Source organism: Cyprinus carpio, chromosome B9 (genome assembly GCF_018340385.1).
Source record: "Cyprinus carpio isolate SPL01 chromosome B9, ASM1834038v1, whole genome shotgun sequence".
Lineage (NCBI taxonomy): Eukaryota > Metazoa > Chordata > Actinopteri > Cypriniformes > Cyprinidae > Cyprinus > Cyprinus carpio.
This window is the reverse complement of record NC_056605.1, coordinates 27199267-27225827: the sequence shown is the minus strand read 5'-3', so window position 1 is coordinate 27225827 and position 26561 is coordinate 27199267. Positions and strand designations below refer to the sequence as shown.

Sequence of the window (26561 nt, the reverse complement as noted above, 5' to 3'; positions counted from 1 at the left end):
TGAAGAAACAAACTCATCTACATCTTGGAAGTCCTGAGAGTGAGTATATTATCACCAAATTTAATTTTTGGGTGACCACTGTGCACATTTTTTTCACACCACAATGTTTATTTAAAAACATTGCTTTCACCCAAACCAAGATTTATTTATTCGAAATCACCCTTTTTTTAGCCAGCACAATACACTAATTATGAATTGTGCTCTTTCAGTAGCTTCAATGTCATTTTTCACTTTTTGTTAGTAGGCTTGTAGTGTGGCTAATTACTTCTCAAAAGAATCATTGAAGTACTTTGAATTATGTTGCTTTTCAAAGCCTAGTGAAAAAGTCCAGCAATAGAGAATCTATGAATAGTTTGAGTAATTTCAATCAGAGGGGTCGATGTTGATGGTTCCTGGCCCTGCCAAAAGAAGGGAGTGAAGATGTTTCTCAATAACGTGTTGATGAGCCGTGAGGTGACTTTTCACGCGTCCCCCACCCACTTCCACCGGCTATGACAGGCGGTCTACATGTATCCTCTCTTGTGATGGATTGCCTAGGTCTTCCTCTCAATAATTCAGAGCATCGAACTCTTATGGGATGCACAGGCAGCACAAAAATGTCCCTCTCAAGGGACAGGACACGACTTCTGCATTGTCTCTCCTTCACGGCCTCTAAAATCTGTGTTGCCAGATCTTGGAAGAAAAACGAGCAACCGGGTCTGAAAAAAAAGAGTGTGAAATAAGTCTGTTAGGTGTTGAATTATTGAAAAATGGGTTTTATTCATTCTGTTTTACTCATAAAAAAAATAAAAGGCAGTAATTGTATTTGTGTTAAAACATGCATTAAAAAGGTCTATACTCTTTAAAATAAAGGTTCTTTATTAGCATCTATGGTTCCATTAAGAACCTTTACCATTCTATTCCATTTTATTAATATGTTTTTCACACTAAGAAAAAAAAAAAAAAAATTCTTTTAAGCACTGTTCACTGAAAGCTTCTTTCAACAGTGTCTATTGAAATATAATTTAAAAAAGCAACTAAAAACCTAATCTAAATTTTTTACAAATAATTATATCCTTTAACAAAAAATTAATGTTTCATGTATACTGTAAAACTGCTATCTAAATCAGTTAATACATCTGAAAGGATAGTTCACCCAAAAATGAAAATTCGTAGTTTAAGAAAAAATACCATGGAAGTCAATGGGAACCATCAATTGTTTGGTTACCTGTATTCTTAGAAAGAAATTCATACAGGTTTGGGACAACTTGAGGGTGAGTAAATGACAACAGAACTATCTCTGTAAGAGTAAATGCGTGCATAGATCTATAAGGAAAGTGCATTATGTGTTATTGGTAGAAATGTGGAAGGAAAAAAGCGATTAATAATAAGTGAAAGAAAGTGAAAAAAAAAAAGTGAAAGTCGTGACATTTGTCAAGTATGGGTGACCCATACTCAAAATTGGTGCTCTGCATTTAACCCATCCAAGTGCACACACACAGCAGTGAGAAGTGAACACACCGTGAAACACACCCGGACCCAGTGGGCAGCTATATCCAGCGCCCGGGGAGCAACTGGGGGTTCAGTGCCTTGCTCAAGGGCACTTCAGCCATGGGTATTGAGGGTGGAAGAGAGCACTGTTCATTCACTCCCCACCCACCTACAACTCCTTCCAGCACCGAGACTCGAACCTGCGACCTTCTGGTTACAAGTCCAAATCTCTAACCATTAGGCCACAGCTGCCCCATAACATAATATATCAAGTGGAAAGATTTGATAACTGTAGTAAGCTGTTGTCTAACTTCATTGTGCAAAGTGGGGAAGATATAAGACTGTATTCTGAAAATAAACTCTTCAAATATTGTAACTACCCATATTTATAAGCAACTTTGTGAGAAAACAAAACTTGAAGTAGCTTATAATAAGAGGGACATGGCAAACACTGACTAAAATCTTTCTGCATCTGTTATGGAACAAAATGTGGATTGCGGTTTCTTGTCTGTTTTGCGCACAGCTTAATATTTTAAAAACACTGGGTTGTAAGATTAATTAGCCTGAAAATGATTGTTTCTTCAGCATGCATTTCACCTAAAATGAAACTCTAAAACAAGAGGAACATGTACTCGGTTCGTCAAATGATTTTCATCAAACCATTCCCCCCCCACACTGAGTCACCATATTTTCTTTTGCAGTCAATACAAATACAATTTTCACTGAGTACACAGACAGTAATTGACACCAGCCGAACGACCAGCTGCCTTGCACAGACAAACATTCAAAAGCCAGGATGGAGAAAGACAACATTCAAACCAGAAACAAAGGGATTCTCCTGATAGCCTGTGTTGCTGTACTTGTGGACAAGAAATAATATAGATATCTGGATCTTATTTTCTCCATCCACATGTGCAAGTTCACAAGTACCTTATAATGAGATGAAAACATGACCCTGTGGAAATTCTTCTTCATCATCCAATGTGTTTATGAAGTATTATTCAATAATTTGATAATGCTTTCAGCTGTCAGAAAGCATATAGCACTCTCAGCTCAGTTTTAACATTTAACATTTCCCCCTAAAATCAGTGTAATAAATGTGATAAAAGTAAGCAGATTACGTCTGGGCATAGTATAAGTGGTGCATAATCGCATCGCTTAATGGGAATCTTTATCGCTTTAAGGGAGTCATATGTGTCTCATTAATATCCGGGTGTTATGTTTTTTAAGCATCATATCCTGGTGTGATTATGGATTGCTGTATTCTCGTATGCAGGAGCACCAGTGAAGATGACCTCATTTCTCCCTGGAATCTCAATGGTGAATTCAGTCCGTGTCGTTCCACATCAGTGACATAAGAGCGCTCATTTCGGGGACATGGGTTGTATGATTGATTATCTAAACACTGGCCGCTCAATAGACCTCAAAGTTTCCAAGTTATCCTTTTGGGGAAAGCCCATGCACACTAAAATGGATGGAACAAATAAAGATATAAACAGTCAGAGAAAGTTAGCGAGAAATAACACAATTTCAGTGTAATATTTCTCTGTTCCACTGATATGCTGGCATAAGGGTTATTCAATAAAATCCTGCCTACTTAGAAGAAAAAACAATCACAAATCATAATGCAATTCAAATCTTCACACTGAGGCACAGAACAGAATATTACATCCTCAAGGACTGATTAGTAAAACATATTAAATAAAAGATAAAGAGTGTGGAAAAGACAAGAGCATAAAGATAAACACAGTAAGGAGGAAGGAGGAGGACCAGGCATCATAGTGGTCTTTGAACCTGGGGGTCAAACCTACTGGACACATAACAACCCCAATTTTATCCTGAATGGAAGGCGGGATTAAAGCAAAAAAGCAATGAAATATTTGAATGCAATGATAATGCTTAGTTATTCACAACACATTGGTACCACATCAGTTATTGACTGTTATTAGAGATTTTTTTTTTTTTTTTTTATTCACACGGATATTGATATTGTACGGATATTGAATACATATCAGCCAATACTGAATATTTAATTGTGCATACAAATTTTTTTTTTTTAGATTAGCTTTACTGTCATAATACTAACATACAAAGACAAATTAAATGTTAAATGTAATCTTTATCAAATACATTATTCAAATCTTTTATTTTGTACATTATAATGTCTAAATACAATTTATAAATTAATATTTTAATTATTTATTTATTTGTTTATGCATTTACTTATATATTTTATTTAATTTCAAAAAGACAAAACATTGTAGTATTTTAATACCAGTCTTTTATTGTATCAGCCATAACATGATAATAATTATCTGCAATCATTTCAAGATATTGTATTTAGGCATTGTACCATTATAAAAAAATTATTTATTTTGTTTGTTTTATTTGTCTATAAGAAAAAACAGTACATAATTTTAATACCAGTAATTTATTGGATATCATAACATGATTATCTGCACTAATTTTAATCTTAAGCTTTTAGCTTCCCTCACCTGTGTTAAATCAGTCTTACTTTTTCATACAAGAAAAAAGTAAAATAGTTTCAGTCTACTTGAGCTTTTCCTGCAACTTCTAGTAATTATGGACTTTCAAAAGAGATTCAGAATCGTATCTGAAGACAAAAGGGTTCAAGAGCAACTGCAGGCATTTCATTTGGGGAGCTTAAGAGGGGAGGAGGGTTAATAAAACTCTAATGTTGATTCCTAAAGTAGCTTTACATTTGAAATCATCCAGAAATTCATTTCATTTTGTGAAAATAAACTCAACATCAGTGTGTATATACTCTTCAAAATAAAACACAGCAATTATGGAAGCCCAGACTGAAATCCATGCAAAAGGGAGACAAACTGAATGACGATATGTGGATTTACATAATGTTTATATAAACTATGCGGAGCAGAAACATTGTCTCTGTAATGGAACACAGCACTGACTGTGTACTTAATTGTAATTGTCTGCAGGGTACTGACAGAAAAAGTGATAAGCACCATTAGCATATGAGCTCTCATTATGTTTAGAGGTCATTCAATCAATAGCTTGTTCTTTGGGCCTGTTTTAACAACACACTGGGAATAAAAAGAGGACTGATAAATGGGTTTAAGAGGAAAGACCGCAGAGAGAAGGAAAAAGATGGAGAGAGATGAACGCTAATTTAATTTTCTTCATGTGAGGGTAAAATCTTATCAAACAACTGTCAAGAACATGTCCAGGCCACATTTATTTCAAAATTGCAAAAATAGTCCTAAAAAACTTTTTAGTATTCTTTTGTTATTCTTATTATAATCCATACATTTAGGGATGAAATGTGACCTGGAAGTGTTCTTGGATATTTTATGAGATTCACCTATTGAGCCTTTTCATGTAATTATATTATATTATTATATTTATGTTGTGTAATTTATAAAAAATGACACTTTGCTTTTATTATTGGTCCAAAAGAGAGACTGCTTTTTAGCAATATCTTCTGAGCGGCGCTCCCATGCAGTGTTATGAAATGTGGTAATGATTCTTTTTTTAAGTGACAAATAAACTGAAACACATGCACCGAGAGGCTTTTAGACACTGTTTACAGGGAAAATACAACCCTAGAGAAACCAAACTGATGCTAAAGCAAAAGGGACCAATATTAACAAATAAGCTCATGCTGTGAAAAAGGAAATTTGATCTCATCATGCATATTAGAAATGATCATGCTCACAGATATCACTTCTAAATTCACTGGGAATAAAATTCCGCTGGGTTTATACTCCGGCTCGACCTGGAATAAGAATACAATACAGGTCTAGAGAGCCACTTAATGCCCGGGAGGGAGACAGGCTAACGGGTAACAGCGGAGATTGCAAGGAAGTAGCTGTGCCGACAGATTTCAATAAAGCCCCTAACAGGAATTCCTCGCGGAGGTTTTTCAAATTAATAGTCCAGTTGAGGAGCCGGGGCTATCATTCTAGTGGAGCTGTCGGAGCATGGCTGCGGCTCCTGAATAATGAATGTGCAGGGGCAGACAGTGTTTTGGACATGGAGCCAGAGCTCTGTTAGGCCTCCGTGTTCTGCCTCAGCTGTGACCTTGTCATGCTGCCGCCACTGCAGTCAGGTACAAGTCACAGCCCAGATGCGACTCCAACAAAGAAAAACATGTAAATGTCATGGACAGCGTCGGAGAACTCTGGGAATATGTGCTATTCGTGACCACAAGTTCATCAGTTTGGGGTAAAAATAACATTTGCTGTGATATGTAGCAGTTTGCTTTTTTTTTTTTTTTTTTTTACATAAAATACTGCCGGCTCACTTCTTGCATCAAAACATTCATTAGTTTGTAAAATACCAGTTGAGGAGATTTTTCAGTATCTGTCGTCAGGAATTCTAGGCTGATTGTTTACTAAAGGCAAAAAGTCTCATTTAGCCAATAAATTAAAGATCAAATCAGAATAAATCATCAATTAGCAAACACATGAAGTGACCTCAACTTGAAAAAGAGAACATTGCAGAAGTAAAAAGATTAGCTTTTGATTATACAACTACAAACTAACAATCAAAATAATAATCCTATAACAGAAAACAGCATAATCTGATTCATGTTACAATGTATGCCAGGGGCTCTGAGACTCTCAAATCATCAAAATTGCTCAATAGTCCAGGCGACTACTTTGGGCCTACATGGTAGGGAAATGTGTTTTGTCTTAGTGTTGGTGTGTCTAAGTAATTCACATTTCTTTGGATTCAGTAAGCAAGTTACATTTTTATCAAATCAAATTTCTGCATTTTTACAGTGCACATCATGCCAGGTTTAGAAGCAGTCTGTGGAACCATAGCAAGTCTGCAAAGAAGGCATTACGGGGCGTAAATATTGTGCAAAATAACTTTGAGTGTGTACACTATTGTTAAAAAGTTTGAGGTAAAGTAAAATTTGTTAATGTTTTTAAAAGTCTCTTATGCTCATCAAGGCCTGCATTTTATTGATCAAAAATACTTTAAAAACAGTAATATTGTGAAATATTATAAAAATTCAAAAAAACTTTTTAATATCATAAAATATTATAAAGTACAATTTATTCCTGATATGCAAAGCTTCAGTGTCACATGATCCATAAGAAATCATTCTAATGTGCTTTTTTTATTGCTGCTCAATAATTTTTATCATTATTATTATTATATAATTATAAATGTTAATTGTGTTGCTTAATATGTGAAAACAGCGATGCATTTTTCTCAAGAGTCTTTGTTGAATTAGAAATTACGTAAAAAATACTTATCCAACAAAACTTTGCCTCCAAAAAACATAGTTTTTAAAGGAATAGTTTAACTGAAAAGAAAATTTGTGACATCATTTACTTACCCTCATGTTGTTCCGACCCCATATTATTTGTCCGGAGGAGAATGAAGAAAACTTAAGTAGCTTTTTGCCACAACAACTGTGGATGGCTATTTTTATTGCCAATCTACTAAAAGGACGAAGAAAAAACACAATAACACTATTGTCCAGGCCCAAATTTCACATTGACACTGACCATGGACCATATTTTTTAGTCATGTAATTTTAGGCTACCACATGCTTTTTTTTATTTTTTATCTAAATGTAGGTCGATTTTTCTGCAACTATCAGGATAGCGGATGTGTGGCATGCTCCCAGTGACCAGTTAAGAAAGCGACCCGGACCACCAACAAGCAGACTTCAGCTGTAAGTTATCTATACCACCGCAGCACAGACAACAAAAAATCTGTTGCATACCACCATTACAGAGGAGAGCGGGAGTGATAGGGATTCAGGAGGAAGCTGTTTATCATACCTCCCTGCCGCCAGTGGAGAGCACAGAACACGATCCAGAGCGCAGGTGGGCCGGTGTTTGCCTTGATCATGTTTCCTCCGCTCACTGAGGGTCTGTCCCGCGGCACGCTGCTGATAGAATGATAGTTCTCTATTTACAGACCTGCATCCTCTAGCTTGAAGCCACTTGTCATTTAACCTGTCAATTTTCCTCTCGTCACAGACTGTCTGTCATAAGTACAAGCAGGACGGCATTGCATAAAATGAGAGACCTGGAATCAAGAAGAGATAATGAGAATGTTATTAAGGAAAAGTTCATTCTTATAATTACAGGGCAAGAAAATTATTTGATTTGAATTGCTTACAACAGTTCCATAAGCTAGAGTCTATCATTCTTCCAAGCTACTTTTACTATTTCTCTATATATTTGCAGAAAATTTTGTGAGTAGCACAGTAGTACCCTGTTTCAAGCACAAAAAAGTGTTGTTTTAGTATAAATCATATACTAGTATTTATTAATATTTTAAATTCAGTTCTCATTTTAACTTTAATTTTAATTTAATTTTTAGGGAATTTGTAGTGATTTTGTCTTTTTTGCAATTATTTATATAGGGTTTTTTTTTTTTAATAAAAAATATATTTTACATTTTTTTTTTATTCATTTAGTTCATCTATTTAGATTTTGTTTTATTTCAGTTTTATTGATTTTAGTACTTCGATTTAGACTTATTTCTAATTTTAGTTTTTAAGTTTAGGTTTTTCATTAAATATGAATATTTTGCTGTCACCTTTATTTCAAATAATGAAAAATATTTTTAGCAGTTTTAGTTAAAAACAATAAATAACACTGGTGTGGAACATTATGCATCTGAATAGACATGGATCGAATTAGAGGAAATGCAAAAAAAAGGATCTCTGTAATCAAAAACAAGAGAACTATGACAGATACAAAGCTATGTCTGATCCTCAGACCAGTTAAGATTAGAAAGCAGGACATGAAATGAAAAACAAAAACACATGGTCTATATTATGGTTGGTAGATTTCAAAACAGCTTTGCACCACACTGTTGCCCCCCCTAGTGGCAGGCTGCTTATCCTACAGTAAGGGTCAATTTGTCTGTTTTTATACGATGGGTGAAACGAATCCTAGACTGCAATAGTGAAAGAAACAGTAAGGTACACATGTACATGAAGTGGTCTGAGATTTTTTTGAAGGGGGGTTAAATAGATAAATATAATGGAATTTAAATCGTGTGTATTTTCTAAAAACTGCAAACTAATCTATACAAGCCACACAAAACCACAGATATACTAGACAAAACTAATATTTAAAGGCCATGTTTTAACTGAACACAATATTCTCAGTGGAGGTAGTGACCTGTATTGTGTTTGTCCCACTTTAATTGCAAATGTGCAGCAGTGAGATTGAGAAAACGCTTATGAAGAAGCCGAATGTTAATTTTAAATGGTCTCCTAGGAATTCAGTAATTGAATTGACAATATAATATTTACCTAACCATAATATAGGTGCAAGCAGCAATTAGGGGATCAAGCAAATCAACTGGAGCATGACACGCAAAGCGACGCATTGTCTGCAAAATTAACGATTGCAAAAACAACAGAGCAGTGGAAAGGTATGCATGCATTTGTTTTTCCTTTCCCATATTACATATGAACAATACGTTTCTATAAAAAATCTAAATGAGGCAAGTATGGCTGACCTTTGAAAGGTGGGCATCAATTGTAACTCAGTATGACTCAGAATAATTATAAATTTCTCGTTTAAATATTTTCACAGCTATATTTTCAGTTCAATACACAAAATCCTTGAAAAAATACCGCATTTTATACGGGGTTGGCATTAATGTTATGCTGGCCTATAGGAAACATTGGCTATAATTCAACTCTATATATCAAATTTTGTGGTTGCGTGTTGATAAACATTAAACATTTGTGAAGCAACTTTTCATGAATGTTTCTTTAAAATCATTACATCTACAAGGATATATTTTCAGAGGAACAACCTTCATAAATTGAATAGGATTTTTACATAAGGCATCCTACACTTCAAAAACTGGGTGTTTGCAAAAGCTAAAGGACATGAGGACGCACACACTACTTCTACAAGTTGTTCCGAACACAAACTCAAAAAATATTTGCACCTCATTGGACTTAGAGACAAAAACACATGGACACACGTAATGAGTGGATAGATGTTGAAAGTGCTCCACAACACTGTTACCCTTAGTGGCCGACTGAGTATTGCTACGAGTAAGAAATGGGAATTTTGTATAAACACACAGTAATACGGCACAGTAAGCTTATGAAAAGCGACACAAAACCAACACAAACCTGCGAAACCTGACTCATGACCAAATAAAAACAACAGGTGTTCTCTAATCAGGCTCAAAAAAACTCTCCCCCCCCCCAAAAAACACAAAAAAAAAAAAAAACATACCCAAATTATCAAACATGTTGATATCCTTCAGACTGGATTGAGTCTGGGAAGCTCAAAAATTCAAATGTGTAGCCCATCATAATATACCTGTGATTTTCTGAGAACAATCTCGTACCAGTTGCCCAAAATCTGCCAGACTGCGTTATGAACTTGCGCGAAACTAAGCGTCAAACTGTCCAGACTGCAAATCATGAATGGTGTCCTCGTGCGCCTTATTCAAATTTTCTTGAAGGTAAGAACACAAGTTTCTAAAAAACCGTAGACCGGAAAAAGAGGGGGGAAAACAGATTTTGTTAGTTATTCAAAATAGGCAGTTCGTCCTGTTGCCGTCATGCTTCACGAAGACAAAACATGGCAAAATACACGCATGCAACATGACCTCAGTGTCAACAAAACATGAACTTTTTAGAGGCATGTTAATCAGATGAAAATGCTTGCCACTGAGAACGGCAAATGATATGACCTATATAAGACTGAAATGATTTTCACACTAGTCTAGGACACAAAACTTTTTGTCTGAGCTCATTAATGAGAACATGCCTTTCCCCTTTCACTAGCCAAAAATGTCACCTGTCAAGAAGACATCGGCCCATATGCGGTTGGAGGGGGCAGTGTCCATGCCCATAGAAATGAAGCATAGGAACGACCTCTAGCACATGCATGATTCAAAGCACTGCCTCAACTGCTGGCAGCTTGTCCTCCCCAGATTGTGTTATGCCCAGCACAGATTTCAAATCCTTCTATTCAGAGCGATACAGTGTGCGTTGTAAACACCAGACAAACAATTTAAAGTGTGTGTTTACTGGCAATATTCTGATTACTGACTGAAACAGATGCAATTACACGCTTGGAGCCAGTCCCCAACATTGCGCCGTGAGGAAAGGAAGCTGCTGAGTCAGCAAAGAAGGCATTTGCCGAAATGGACGCACCTTCCAAGCCGGGAAATCATCCGTATAGACATTTCAAATTAAGACAGAACCAAACATAATATTAGTTTCTTAAAACGGGTTCCTGCGTCTTATTGTGATACAATAAATCAAGTAATGTTATTAGTATAAAAAGATCTTTGGAATCTTTTAATTTAAAAATGGGATTTTGCCTCACACCTTTGCACAGGAATTTCTTTTCTTTTGCATTGAAATTACACAACTTCTTAAGTTCACAAGTTCTTACTTTATTCTTACCCCGTTCTGAATAAGGTCTTGTATGTATAGTTTATAATAAAACAATTTAAATAAATAGTTTGCCCAAAAAGGGAAAAATCTTACTGAAAATCTACTCCATCCAAGAATAGATGTATGGAGAAATTACAAGCATTACATCTCTAATCCACACGACGCCAGTACATCAATTAATGCAATTCAGTCGTAAACACATGCATGTTTGTAGGGGGGGGGCAACACAAACAAAAACATAAAATAAAATCCTAGCTTTAAGCCACAGTGAGGAACTAGTAAACCATCAATTTCAACCAAAAACAGTACCATTAAAGCTGCTGCCTCTGGGTAATAAAAAAATAAAATAAAAAAAGTCCATCCCCTGTTTTTGCTAAAATTCACCATCATACTGTTATATGTTTAGAACTGATTGGGAATTGTGGTTGAATCTGTGCATATTTCTCTACTGATCAGAGATGACTTTTTCACTGGGGGAGGACAAGCACTATTATGGATATCTTAAAAGCAACAGTTTTGAAGTAAAAAAGACATTTCAATGTTTTATTGCATTTACTACAAACACACAGCTATTTACTTCACAATATGTTTAAATGATGGACTGCCGTCCTTTTGATAACTTGGGGATTATTGTGATGTTTTTATCAAGCTGTTTTACGCACTATCATTCTGCTGGCCACCCATTCACCGCCAGAGCATCCATTGCTGAGCAGCAAAATGATGTAATGCCTCCATGTGTTTTTGATGAAGAAAAACAACTCATCTACATATTTGCATGGCCTCAAATATTTTTTAAGTCTGCTCTGATTTCTCTGTACAGATATTTACAGTTTTTTTCTTAATATCACCACCTATATACACCCCTCATTAACACCAATTACTAAAAGCTTTTCACATTCCACGATAACAAAGGCAACATACTTCAATGAAACAAAACTACTCTAAACACCTCTTGGAATCTGTTCTCAACGAAATGTCAATTCATTTAATGCCAGATCTGTGGCCTGCCGGTGCCACTTTCTGCCTTCCATCAGCCACTCCTCCTACGCATGCAGTTCAAAGCAAACTGCAGGCCCAGGTAATATAAACTACAGGAAGAGGAAAATATAAAGGGCCTGCTTTACACTACAGCTGACCTCTCCATAAATCAAACAAACAATGGCACTATAAAAAGAGAAAGAGTCGAACAGAGGGATTACACACCCACTTGGAATTATGCCAAATCACTGCTGGACAAAAAAACATCCCTGAGAGAAAGAGAGAGAAAGACAGACAGCAAGAGAACAGTGGGCTTACGAGGGAAATGACGCGACCCTTGGGAGAGCACTGAAATGTACTAAAGTGATGAGGACTAGTTCAGCATAGCATTTCCAGCATAATAGAAAGCAGGGCCAAAGCCGCTCTCCATTTAAGAGTTTTTAATCCATTTTCCCATGCAAACATTTATCAATCTGAGTTTGGTAGTCCCTCTGAAGAGTGAAAGGAGGCATTCTACAATCTCGAGATCTCTGTTTCTCACCATACCTTTTTACACAAAACTAGGATTTCGTCCCATGCAACAAAAAGTGGTAACCGATCCACAGAACGTGAACTTTGCTGTATATAGTATATGCAAAAAGCATGTCAACTGAGAAGCATGAATGCTGCAGTATTGTCATGAAAACGGTTAGGTATGCAGTACAGTGGATGATCTAATGGCCATCCACTCGAGCTATTGCAATGACGTGCGCAGCCAAGTGGACCATCTTGCGCTACTCCATAATGCCACAAGGAAGCTGAAGGAGCCACCAGATGTGTTGAAAAATAAAAACACAGCCAGAAATGTTGAAAAAATGCCCCCAAAAAATCGTCAGGAAACTGGCAGTTTTATTTGAATAATTTTAATAGCTGTACGTCACAGACGTATGATGGTGGAAGATACAGTAAAAATACTAAAAAGATTGAAGCTGCAGCAAATTAAGCCTGCCCGCATAAATAATATAATATAATAAATATAATAATATAAATAATTATCATATTAATTTTAATATAATATAATTATAATATAATATAAATAATATAATCTAAGGATAATATAATTTAATATAATATATGTGCCTGGACACAAACCTTAAGTCGCAAAATTTTCAAAATTGAGATTTATACGTCATCTGAAAGCTGAAATAAATAATCTTTCCTTGAGTTCTGTTTTTTTAGGATCTATGACAATATTTGCCGAGATGGTGGACAAATTTTGAAAATCTGGAGCTGAGGGTTGCAAAAAAATCTAAATATTGAGAAAAATCCCTTTAAATTGTCCCCAAAAATAAAGTTCTTAGCAATGTATTTTTACTAATAAAAAAATTGGGGGGTTTTGATAATTTTGGTAAAAAAAATTTAAAAAATTTATCTTCAGGGAAACGGTTTTTTCTTTATTTAATATCAAATTGATTTTTGCCATGGAAAAAAAAAATCTAAAATTTTTGCCCCAAAACAATGTTTTTTGGCCCTTTTGCTACAAATTTACCCACCCAAATTAAACTAAATTTTGGGTCCGGGGCCCCCTATTATTTTAATGGAAAAAAATTTATTAAAAAAACAGCCCTTCTTTTCCTGCCAAAAGAGGCAAAGATACCTCCAATGTTTTTCGAAACTTTTTAAGAGAAAAAAAATTTTTTTGCGGTGGGGAAAAGGATGAAATTTGGTCCCAAAAAATATGCTGCGATCACATGAAGCTGCTTCAGAAATTTAAAAATTGAAAATTTAAAAAAATCTCTGATGGGAGTTTATCTTTCCCCAGTAACAAGCCCCCCAAGGGACATGAAAAAGAGACAAGGAATGAAAAAAGGGAAAAAGTTTTTTTTTTCCCTGCGCTCTTTTGGGCCCAGGCATTTTTTTTAAAAGGACACCTTTGGCTTTTGCCCCCCGACTAAGCCTGGACGGGTTTCCCAATTTTTTTTTTTTTTTGGGTTTTTTAATTTTTTTATTTTTTTTAAAAAAAAACCTGTTTTTAGCATTTTAAAAAAAATATGGTATTTTAGTTTGTGAAAAGGGTGCAATAAATATAAAAAAATTTTTTAAAAAAAATTTGAAAGTTAAAAAAAAAAAATTTAAAAGTAAAAAATAAAGTCCCAATTTACCAGTTTTTAAAATCTCAAAAATTTTCAGGGAAGAAAGGGCCCTAAATTTAAAATAAATTTTAAAAAAAAAAAAAAAAAAAATAAACCCAAAAAAACCATTAACCCTGTATACACTGGTTAAAAAGGGGTTGTAACCCAAAAAAAAATGTTTTAATTTTTCCCTTTTATGATCACCAACCCCCTGCATTTTTTTGTTTCAAAATAAAAAAACAGTAAAATTTGGCTCCCATTTTAAAATTTTCAAACAACTGTGTTCTATTTTAATACTTTAAAATTTTATTTTTTCCCACTGAGGCAAAGCTGAATTTTCATCAGCCCTATCTCCAGCCATTTTCAAATCTTCAGTCATATATGATCCTTCTAAATCAATCAAAAAATGGGGATTTATTCAATGTTTGTAAAAAAAGGGTTTCCCGTTTAAATTTCTTTGGAAAATACTTGATACTTTTTTTAGGAATTTTTATGAATAAAAAGTTCAAAAGAAAACAGCATTTTTTAAAATTTTTTTTTATAAAAGTCTTTAAATTTTACTTTTTTTCAATTTTAAAAACCTTTCCCGAATTAAAAAATATTTTTTGTTATATAAAAAAAAATTAACGCCCCCCCAAAATTTTTTTTAAAAAATATATTGAATGGAGGGATATTTTTTAAAAAAAAACTTTTTTAAAAATCAATATTTATTACTTTTTATTAAAAAAAGGAATCCGACAAAAAAAAATATTAACCCTAGTAACATAGGTTTGCGTGTTTGGGGTGTGTTATAAGGAAATGTTGAAGTCTAAAAGGCCCTTTTAAACCATTTAAAAACTGAAAAATACAGGAAAACTGGGTTTTTATTTTAGGCCCAGGCCCGTTTTCAGTCCAATCAAACTGTACATGTCCCCCAGTTCAAATTAAGTGTGACCATTTTCACCTAAACAGGGCCCCGAAGGGGAATGGGAATGTTTCCCTTTCCCCTCTTTCCCCTTTTTCCCCCTTTTGCCAAAAAGTCAGTTTTAAACTTTTTTTCTTTGTGTGGACCTGTTTAGCAGCACCATTTTTCCCGGTGAAGCTTAGCGGCTTCAGCCTGTGAGGGCCTTGTGGGGGTAAATTTTTGTCCGGGGGTTTTTCTTTGGGCTGTTTGGAGCTGGGGTGGTGTGTATTGGGTTTTGCTCTCGTGCGATGCTTGTCACATAGTCTAGCCTATAAGCAGAGCCGCCTACAGTACTTCGTGACTCTGTCTGGTGATCTGGCAAGCATCCAATCTGATTGGCTGGCGTAACACAGCTTTAGGAGCAAGGACAGAACCGGGATTTTATCAGGGCTTTCCTGGCAAACAAAGGTTTTTATCAAAAGTGCTTGTATAATTTTGTGAAGAAATGAATCACAAGAACGGTCAATGGTTATGAAAGACACTGAGTACAGTTTTGCTGGAGGCAGTTAGAAGCATATTAAAGGAATAGTTCATCCAAAAATGAACATTTACTGATTTACTCACCCTCAGGCCATCCAAGATGAAGATGAGTTTGTTTCTTCATCAGAACAGATTTGGAGAAATGTAGCATTACATCACTTTCACTATCCTCTGCAGTGAATGGGTTGCCGCCAGAATTTAGAGTCCAAACAGCTGATAAAAAACACCACAATATATCCACAAGTGATCCACATCACTCCAGTACATCAGTTGTTAAACATCTTGTGAAGTGAAAAGTTGTGTTTTTAATAACAAATTCTTTATTAAAGGCATTTCAAATTAAGAAGTAAGATGAATTCCAAAAAAAGAAACCCAATCAAAAAAGAAAATGCTTTGTACAATGAAGGCATGAAGAGAATGAAGAATGCAAAGAAGGTTCATTGTTTGTTCATATTTTGGTCCATACATTCACCACTCTCATTCGTTTTTGCTTGAAAGGCCCAATGAGTCTTCAAATATTTTAAATAAACAAAATCAGACAAAAATAAATTTTAGATACTTAGCAATCAGAAAAATGCTCATATACAATACATAAACACAGTTGAAAGTTCTGCCTACACAAATGGTGACTAACCGAAATGGCCATCTTCTTTCCTTTAGCCACCATATTCAGCCTTTCACGTGACTCATATGCGAGTTTTCTACACATCGGTTATCCATCTCAGCCCCATGTCAGCGTACAAGAAGCACTCACAATGCACTTTACAAGTCTCAGCTACTACTGAATGCACCAGGGTTATCATTGGTCTATCAATATAGCCCACCCCCCTCCGGACAAGGACACTAAAGTACACTAGCTATTTTTCCATCAATTAGTTCCAAAATAACTGCATATCGGGAGCAATCAATTACAATACACAGAATTAAAGGAAACAGTCATCTGGGCAATAAACAAGAGAAGCTTCTCGTCAACACAGTGCATTCGAAAGAGAGAGGAAAACCTCCACATTTTCTAGCGACCTATGAAACTAATCCTTTGTTTCTACTAATTATAATTAGAAACGTCCCTGTGTGTTAACGAACCTTGCAGCAATATTTAATGTGAATTCCTATGTTAAGCGAGCACCTGACGCGAAATGTCTTGACTTGTTTGCTGAGGAGACCAATCAGGGCGGGGAACTGCGAATGGGGACTAATGGTGATGGTCAATTCAGAAAGATTAACCGCGCGACAAACACGCACACTGCCGGCCAGACAGGATGCTTGTTCATCCGGAGAATGCTTCTAGGCCAGAGACAACAGCGCCACGCTCCAACAAAAAGAAATCCAGCACGGCGGGTTACACGACTCCAAGGTAAAGTTTGCAAGCAGTCCATTAAAATAGGAAAAACAATCATGAGCGGGGCGCGTGATGATAGAGTGAAGACCATTTCACGTGTGGTGTACGGCTGAAAAAACATGATGAAAAAAAGAATTATTAATGCCCCACTAAATACAAAAGATTTCCGAGAAAGGCAAACATTGAGGTTATGCACAGTTGGATAATAAACGTTACTAAGTACCCATGCTTCAGAATCACCCTGTCTGATGGTTCATAAATACTTTCCAAGAAAAAAACAAAAAGAAAACAATATTAGAAAACAAAAAAATTGAATAAAAAATGCCACCAGTGCAAGCTCCATGGACCCAGTGAGAAGGAGATTTACGAAAGCTACAACCAGCATACTTAGGCAAATAATGCAACACAGAACCCTAAAAAGACCAATCACAAAAACCAAAATATAAACAAAAAAAAAACAAACAACATAAATAATAAAAATTATATATAAAAAAATTAGAGAAACAAAATAATAACAAAATAGGAAAATCGGAATAATTCACCCCAAAAATGCAAAATTGCCTGTCAGGCACATCAAGATGTGGCATCAGAATGAGTCCAACAGCTGAATTTAAAAACATCATAATAACCACAAGTAATACCACACGACTGCTAGTACATCAATATTGAATGTCTTCTCTAACGCTTGAAAACTATGTGTTTAATGTTCGATGTTTAACATTTGTTATGCAGCATTTTGATCTTATGGAGCAATTTTTCTCTCCTGATTCAAGGCTCCACCATTGACTTACTAGGAATAAGAACATATTTAAAGAGGCGGATTTGTTTCTTACAAAGCACAGCCTTTTCATCTTCACAAGATGTTGATTGATTGACATCCGTGGATTGTTGGCGATGTTTTTTATCAGCTGTTTGCGACTCTCATTCTGAAAGCTGACCCCACCCATTTACGGCAGAGTATCCATTTTGTTGAACCCAAATTATGATAAGTGAACAAATTTCTCAGATTGTTCTGATGAATGAAAAAAACCTCATCTGCCACTTTGATGCGATTAGCGCCGTGAAAACATTTAATTTTAACGTGAACTCATTCTTTTAAAATGCAACTCCTTCAAGATAGCAGGAAATATGTGGAAAAAAAACACTGCTAGAATGTTAACAATGAACATAACAATAAGTGTAGAAACCTACAAGACAATAATGAATCAGTTTAAGAAAAAACCGCTGCCCACATAGTATCTATAATAGGAATGCTAGAATCCATTACTTTGGTACATTGTTTCTTTATCTAAAGCTTTATTTTTCTTTCTTTTACAGTATGTTCATCAATGAACACTGGAAAAAAAACTTGCAATCAAATTTTATATGCCTGTACAAAATTGTGTAACATAAATGTGCCCTGGTTGTAGTAAAAGTACTAATGAGTATACTGCTACATAAATCCCTAAATCTGTTTCCAAGCATGACATATACACATTAACATGTAAATTTCTAGATAATGCACATGCATTTACTATCATTTTAAAAAGAAACAGACAGTTATTCATTGCCATATATTTTGTTTTATTGTGCCGATGCTTTGGACACGCTTTTTACAATAACCTAGTATGAAAATATTATGACATAACAACAAAGCACTAAAAGAGAAAAGAAAGAATATATTATATAAGTCCGCATCTTGATTTGCTGATTAAAAGAGAAAGGATAATAGCTCGCAGAACACCAGTATCCTACATTGCATTTTCTAATTCCTGTTCAAGTCAAAAACAACGCTAAGTCGGCGAGCTTGATGATAATCCATTCTGGAAGCCCTGAAGGATAATAAGCCCAGTAGCAGGGTGGTGGATATAGCAACAGTGAAATATATTTACGCCAATTATTACAAAATGTAAGTAGACGAGTTAGGATCCAAATTTCCAGCCCTACGAGAGAGTTTCACTCTGTAGATGTTAGGTTTTAATCACAGCCCTCATAAACATATGATTTGAGACCTCAATTAAGATCATGCACTGTGGTAAGTTATACAAAAGTTAGTCAAGACCGAACCTTGAATGAGAGTACTGTAGACAAAGCCTTGCTTGTTTTCAACAGGCCTCAAAAGCGATGATTTGTCATAGACTGACATATATAGAATTAGAATGACAGACAGACAGATCAGAATCGATAGAATTCCAAACCTAATTTAAACCTGGCCACAAAATGACATTGTTATTTCAAGAAAAAACAAACTAAAACAAAGACCACAAAAAGTCACTTATCAAACTAACATGTTACTTAAGCGTCTAGTGGTCTGTTAGAATTTTTTGTATGAACGAGTTTGAAAAATAGCTAAATAGAAGCAAGCATCTGCACTAACCTGATTATCAGACATTTGAGACTCTTCTTCATATTGTGTTAAATTATCTCTTCTAAATGACGGCAAAACTCAAACTGAAAAGCCCCTCTTGAGGTACACTAGGCCCTCCTGCCCAAGATGCACGTCCCATAGCCAGTATACGCATTCATCTCAACATGGAGGAAAATGAATTTCCTAATCCTGTCCTTCAATTCTAATGATAATATCTAAGCAAGACCAAAGGATGCACCATAGAAGCATTTCTGACCAGATTCCACAGATGGCGTTGTAGCACATATCAACAGAATCAATTTCAGCATCTTCCGACTCGTGTTGTATAATACAGGAGATACCTTTTGAAGTATGCCTTTCCTCCATCAATGTGCCAAGATGCACATCTAAGGGTAGTATAAGATTTTTGTAGCTCAAAACATAAATAAATTGCTTTGATACTCAATCCACCAAACCCCAAAATAAAAAAAAGAAAGACTTAAACTAACCTGACCAAGGCAACGACTCCAAGTTCCAACAATATCAGCTAGCTAAAATATAACATAAAAGAGTTTTTAGTGAGCAAAATAGATGTGATACCCAAATAACTGAAATCACATCCTTCATGAAACCAGATGCCCAATAAAGAACCTTTATTTGCTCAAATTATCGCAAAAAAATAATAAAGCTTGCTTTAGGCTTGGCAGTAAATAGTCATTTTTCCATAGCTCACCAATAGAGGCTCGCGGTGCTAAGGGCCTGTTATTTTGTGGGATAATTCAACACAAACAGAGCCAATCGGTTGCATAGCACCACAGAGACAACCGTGCCTTTACTTCAATTCGGTGGATTTATTTATGATAAACTAGTTATAAGAGAAAGTACTATTTCTCACCACACACACACACCACACACACAACCCACACACACACCACACACACACACACACACAACACACACACACACAAAAGACCCACCCATGCAGTACCCTGTGCTGCCTTTGGCTTATCATTTGTCCCTTTTTTTCCACAAAAGCTGCAACTACGAGAAACAATTAGATATAGGTGTAACAATATCTCCGGGTTGCTGATTCGGCCCATTCCTCTATGGCCGAAAGTGCGTTGAGAGGCGCGTGTGATGCCAGTGAAGAAAGTATTATTTGTAAGCTAGAAGGCAAACTGATGCAGAGCAGAGGATGAAGGCTATGTATGAAGGAGACAGAAAGCCACCAGATCAGAGTGATGTTTTGTATTGTGTGGGACAACAGTGTGTGTGCTGGAGCGAGAGAGACGAACTGATGAGGGGAGAATGGCAGAAACGGCGTCATTATATCCTCTTTGTCAGTAGCTACAGGGAAACAGCCACCATCTGCATTAGAACAGCAAAAAAAAAAACCCCCCCCCCCCCAAAAAAATAAAGCAGAGCACAGAAGTTTCACAAAACCGAATACTCCACACCTACGTAATCCATGGCAGCTAACTGAAATATGCAGCGAGGAGCCCGCCATCCTGGTAATTAAGAGCATGACTAAACAACGGTCAAGTCATACTGCAGTATTTTGTTTAAAGATATTAAAATCTGGATTTGTGCAGAAGGGCTCCATTACCCTCTCTTTTTGAGATGGGATTACGATGCTCGCTTATCTACAACAGCTTCCCTGCGTCGAGAGCTGGACACTAGAAGTCTAATACCTGTCCGTGAAGGTCCGCCGTGTTTATTTGACGCATTGGAGCTATTTTAGACAGCATCAGACTTTTTTAATAGCTTTGCTTACGCACCTTAGCCAAACTATTCATGCATGCTTGCACTCATACACACTACTTACTGCAGTCTGATCTGTTCTCACACACCTTGACAACAAAGGGTGGCAAGAACAAAAAAGCGGACGAAGACTGGCCACAAAACAAACAAATGCATACAGTGAGATGAAACAGGCAGAAAATGCTTTCAACTATTTCAGCTCGGCTATAAGTAGTGACTATAGAATACAGAACACTCACAATGCAGTGAAATCACCTGACTTTCGGTTTTACCATTGTGAAAAAGCGATGTTTTTTTCTTCGAGAAAATCAAGTGCTACATGGGATAATAAATGTATACTGTGCATTGTATGCATATTTCTGCATACAAAGAATAAGCACTAAGGAAGACCAGTGTACTGAAGTGATATTTTTTGTATAGAGATCAGGTTCCATTGTCAAAAACCCAATAGGATTTTCCATTGGCCTTGGTTGTGATTGCCAGAGAGAGAGAGAGAAAAAAAGTGACGCTACAAGTTTTAAATTAAATATAAATTTAACAAGTTTCCTTTTAGCCTATTGACCAATATTTATTTCCAAAACAAACCTTTTTTTTAAACAGGGAATTTAAATAACTGCGCAAGCACATTAAAAAACTAATAAAAGGGATTATTAAGAATTTTTACTTGGAAACCTTGAGCCTTCTGCATTTCAAACCTCAACCCAACCACAGCAAGTTTTGCACTAGTGCGACTCGTCTGCTTTTTATTTGTTTTACGTTTTATTAGATGAGAAGGTCAAGGTCAAAACCCTCTAAAGACCACTTAAATTTGACCAGCCGATGAGTCCATACGTCATAGCTAAACGCTCTAGGCCAGTGATTTCCTCTGATTTTGCTGCACCAGCAAACATTTACCACAAGCTTTTCAGCACCACACAGGTGTTTAACTAGCACATCTGTTTTTCTCCTGCATTTTCTTCTAGATTCCAACTCACTGCAAACTAATTTTCACGGTGACAACCAGTTTCCACAACATATCCTGATCAAAATGAAGGACGAACACAATGCACCAGCACATTCTAGAGTTGCATTATGCTAGTGTTATCTGTGCACAAAAAGGGTTGGATAAAAACAAGATGGCCGTAAATTTCCCAAGTGTAAACTTCACACATAGTCTGGCTGGGGCTGAAAAGTCCTTGAAAAACTATAGTTATAAAGCAGATGCAGGCACCTCATAATGACCCTGCCATCTAGTGACAAACCATAGACAGCTGTATCCAACCAATGAGTCTGAGACATTTAAAGAGCTAAAGTTTTAAGGGATTTTCTGTACCAGAGATTTGAAGAGTACAAAAATACTCTACTCAAAAGTAAAATTGCATTCTTGTAATGATACTTGAAGTACAGGTAAAAATACCAAGAACTAAAAATACTACCCAAGTATAAAATAGCTAATTGAAAATTTACTCAGAGTAAAATTACTTACTGGGAATGGGATGAACAAGCGGTGTCAAACTCAGTTCTGGAGGGCCACACCCTGCCCACAGTTTAGATATAAATCCCAATTAAACACATCAGATCCAGCTAATCTAATCATTTACGGTTTTTGAAAAACTATGACTTGGGTGTTGTTGAATAAAACTCTACCAGGGAAGGCAAAACTGAGTTGACACCCCTGGGATAAAGCCTATAAATCTTCAAAACAGGTGTTTTTTTTAAAGTAATGCAGTTAGAAAGACAATTTGGCCCGGTTGCTTTACTAGGCAAATTAAATCCATAATCAACAAAATTCCTCTTTTAATTCAGAGGAAACAGAAGCTTCATCAGAAGTGGCATTTAGATGGATTTACACTGCAGTTTAATGCAGGACATGAATGCATTCAACCTGCATTTACAACTGCAGAAATAATGCTTTGATATACAAGATGTTGCAGATATACTATTTGAAAAAAAAAAAAAAAAAAAAAAAAAAAAAAAAATTTAAAACAGCCAGTAGGTGTCAGGACGTCATGCTAATAGTGCATGTGGACTGGTTTGGAATGGTCAAGTGCAAAACAGAAATGTGGAGTCTAAAATGAAAGTAGCTTCTTAATTAACTTCCTTGAGGTGTGAATAATGCTGATTTTTGGGGGGAGGGGGACGGCTCGTTTGGGTGAAATTTAGCTCCTATATGAAACTTATAAACATCCTACATTATCTGCCCCAGTCCATGTTGGGATTGTTTGTGATCAGTGTCCAAAGTGAGTTTAAACTGACCTGAATCACCGCAGTGAAAGAATATTAATAGATCTAGACTGTCACTGGCACTGTTGGTTTTGGCAAAATAGGAAATAGGCTGGGGTTAACTGGATTAAGGTCAAATCAGTTAAAGTTACGACATTGATTGCAGACGGATATTCGATCCTACACCTACCATCTCTTTTGGCCAATTTGTGGCAAAACTGCTTGTCTAAACTGTCAGACGCTCATTTAATCCCCAATGCAAAGCGTGCCACGTATTTACATTGCCAACCACTTGATCAAGTCAACCACAAGTTCGAGTTCTAGCTCTGGCAATATGGCAGACAAGTTCACAAATACTTACAAGTAACGCCTGTAGGCCCCCCCAATGCCAATGTATTCAAATTTCTGTTGACTTCCCACACAAGTTGCCAAAGGAACAAATGTGCAACAATAAAGCAAAAGAATGACCCCATGCAAGAGTGCCCAAATATAATCCCTCATTCTCACTCTAGTTCCTTGACCCCTTACTCTTCACAGTTTCTTTTAGTTGGAGCAGGCAGGTCAACATACGGGACAATGATCCAATAACCGCTGCAAGCATCAAACGACAGTGCCACCATGTAGCCAGCACCCGAAGTAACCCACACAGAGAAAACATCTCTTGCCCTGAGAGGAAACGATGATCTCTTCTATAGCTAAGGGTAAACCTCAAAAAAACAAGACGTATACTTTAAACTCCGTATTACCTGACAGATAGAGACGTATCTTGACAGGAGTGCCTGAACACCTGCGTCATGGCAACTGTTCTAGGAGGCTGGTCATCGGTCCAGCACTGTGCCTCCTGCAGACAGCATGGATCCATACGCGGCCCTCCAGCCCATGCAGTATTGATGGAGCAGTGATCTGCATGCAACATTGCTACCTATCAGAAAGTCACAAGTAACTATGGTATAACACTTTTTTGCCCCCAGACTGCCTCATCAAGCCAGCACTCAAATAGAAACTGATAAAGTTCACCTTACTCTTATTTTCAGTTTGGGGAAGTGGAACACAAGTCCCATTCAAACCGAGGACATGATTTTAGCAAAATCTCATCTTGTATGCTTTCATACTCTTCATTAATTTCAGTCTCATTTGACATTGAATTCCACTCGTTCGAACCACTTTGGATTTTTGACCCATGGGTATCGGATCACCATAAGTGTGACTCGCGCCTTAAGATTGCAAAACCACCCACAAAAACACTTTAGTTGCGCTTCATTTAGGCTGATGGTTTTAGGCCGCCACGTACCACAGCTGTGTCGTGAAATTTAACCTGGGAAACGAGTGCATGAGGGTGGGATCCTTAGGCAGAGGGGAAGGAAACATACATCATGGGGATGTTGTTTCAGGTTGCAGCTTCCTTGTCCCGAATCCCCAAAGTACTATATGCCATCCTAAAATAAGAGTAAAATTGTGCACAGAGATGCACTTTAAAACACAGAAAAGTTATTGATGTGGATGCCTACATTTTCATCCATGTTTGTTGCTCTTATAGAGTCGCATGTTGGTTTGAGGAAATGCCCCAGGTCCTTCCGTAGTTGCATTAAAGCCTGCAAACACCTGAAAAACACCGTTTCTGGGTTTCAGAGTTATGAATATAGTCTTGGACCTCTGGGAGAAGCGGAGATGCACAGGTTACCCCAGAAATCTTAGCCATACTGCAGTTTTGAGTTTAAGTTAGTGAAATACCTTGTATTGCTTGTATGAAAACATTGCGCGTCAGCACTTACGTTGGATTTGCCTGGATCTCAGGAGGCAGAAGCTTCTTGATAGTAGTGTAAACATGCCCCAGCGTTAGAAATGATCACAGGAGCCGAACTTCAAAGTCTTGACCTCCACTTTTCACCCGTCACTCCTGGTCAAAGAGAACACAGTGATAAAACTATGCGTCTGCAAGGTAGTGGATGTGCTATGGACTGCAGTGTGTTAAAAATTACAAACCTAGCTCATATACAGGAAACTCACCATATGCATTTTCGTTTTTATCAACTAGAACGCTGGACACAGGAGCATTGACAAGGACTTTTTTCCCTCCATGCTTTTCCAAAACCGGATGATGGTGTATGGTATCTCACTGGTCACCACCCTTAGGATAGTACACACCACGCTTGGAGTGGTGCAGGAAGAGGGCATCAAATCATGCAAACTGGAGTTTTGGGGTGGGACAACTTGGAGAAACCGGAAGTTCTAGGTAAACCCACAAACACACTGATTGCAAAAGTTGTTGGAAACAGGAATAAGGCATTCTTACCATAAAATATTTGAGAAAACACTGTGAGGAGGTCCAGGTTGCTGGTAGGAGACTGACCTACATCTGTTGTACTGGCGTGGGGAGTATCTAAAAATTGGGGATATTAAATCAGCAATTCCACTCCCACTATCTGAAGCGAGCAAACCAGAGCGGAAACATCTTCAGCATACACGAGGCATATGGATCTTCTTGGAACAGATCTAAGGAGAAAAGAGACCGTTTTAAAAGGACATTAAAGGCCATACACTAATTGTGCAATAATCACAAGCTTTCAAGCACACAATCCCTTCATGATTTGAAGAGCTCCTCCACTGCTTTAGTATCATTGGGAAACTGTTTCTTCAGATGAGCCTCCATCTGCTTCTTACCATTGTAGATAGTGTATTCTTTACGCGGGCTTCCTGTGTACCAATAAACCACCGGGTCCACATGGGAACCCTGCTCCGCAAAGTGCACCCCCTGGCCATCAGAGATCAGATTCCAATGCAACTTTCAGGAAGCCATTCTCATGAAGTTGTCCAACATAATGGAAGCCTGTGACAACAAACGTTCTTTGAGTAGGTATAGAGATTCAGGTTTTGATCATTAATGCAGCTCAATGAGTCAGGTGAGAGCATCTTACCACAGTCAAAAACTCAAAGCCTTTTTTCAGTTAAAGGTCTTACACAAGCCTCCAGCCTGTTATCTTGTTCCAGAAACCAGGACTTTTCTTCCTAGTTTGCCCAAATCACCGCTGCGGTCAACCACCAATACCACTGCCAATCACAATGACGTCCAAGTTCTTAGGTACTTCAAATTCACCAAACCTATGAACAAAGTAAAACTTGTTAGCAACAGATATTGTTTACTTGCACCAGTGCTTCTCAGATCGGTCCTGGGGGACACCCAGCCACTGCATATTTTGTATGTCTCCCTCATTTAACATCCGATTCAGCTCATTAACTCTGTGGTTCCCAATCCGGGAAGCTTACGTACCTTCCGAAGAAGTCTGTCCTTTTTCTGTTGGTCTACAACTAGTGGGCCTGGAGGGCTGATGGTCCCCTTGCACACGCCACTTCTCCTGCCAAACAAATACCAGTATGTGCCACGTGCCCAATCCCAAAAGCCATTCTATGAAAATCAGAAACCACCACATCTTCAATTGCTAGAAAACCGATCAGCTGATGTTTTCAGTTTAAAGATTGGCTATTGAACGCTACAACCTGCAACAAGGTATTAAAATCTCAAGGAGCTGTTCTTTCTAAAGACTGCCACCAAGAGT

The 26561-nt window shown here is 36.9% G+C and overlaps 1 pseudogene; it reads right to left on the bottom strand.

The window, feature by feature from the left end:
- Nucleotides 1-363: 363 nt before the first annotated feature.
- On the bottom strand, nt 364-26542 carry LOC122138356 (annotated as a pseudogene).
- Between the last annotated feature and the right edge of the window lie 19 nt (nt 26543-26561).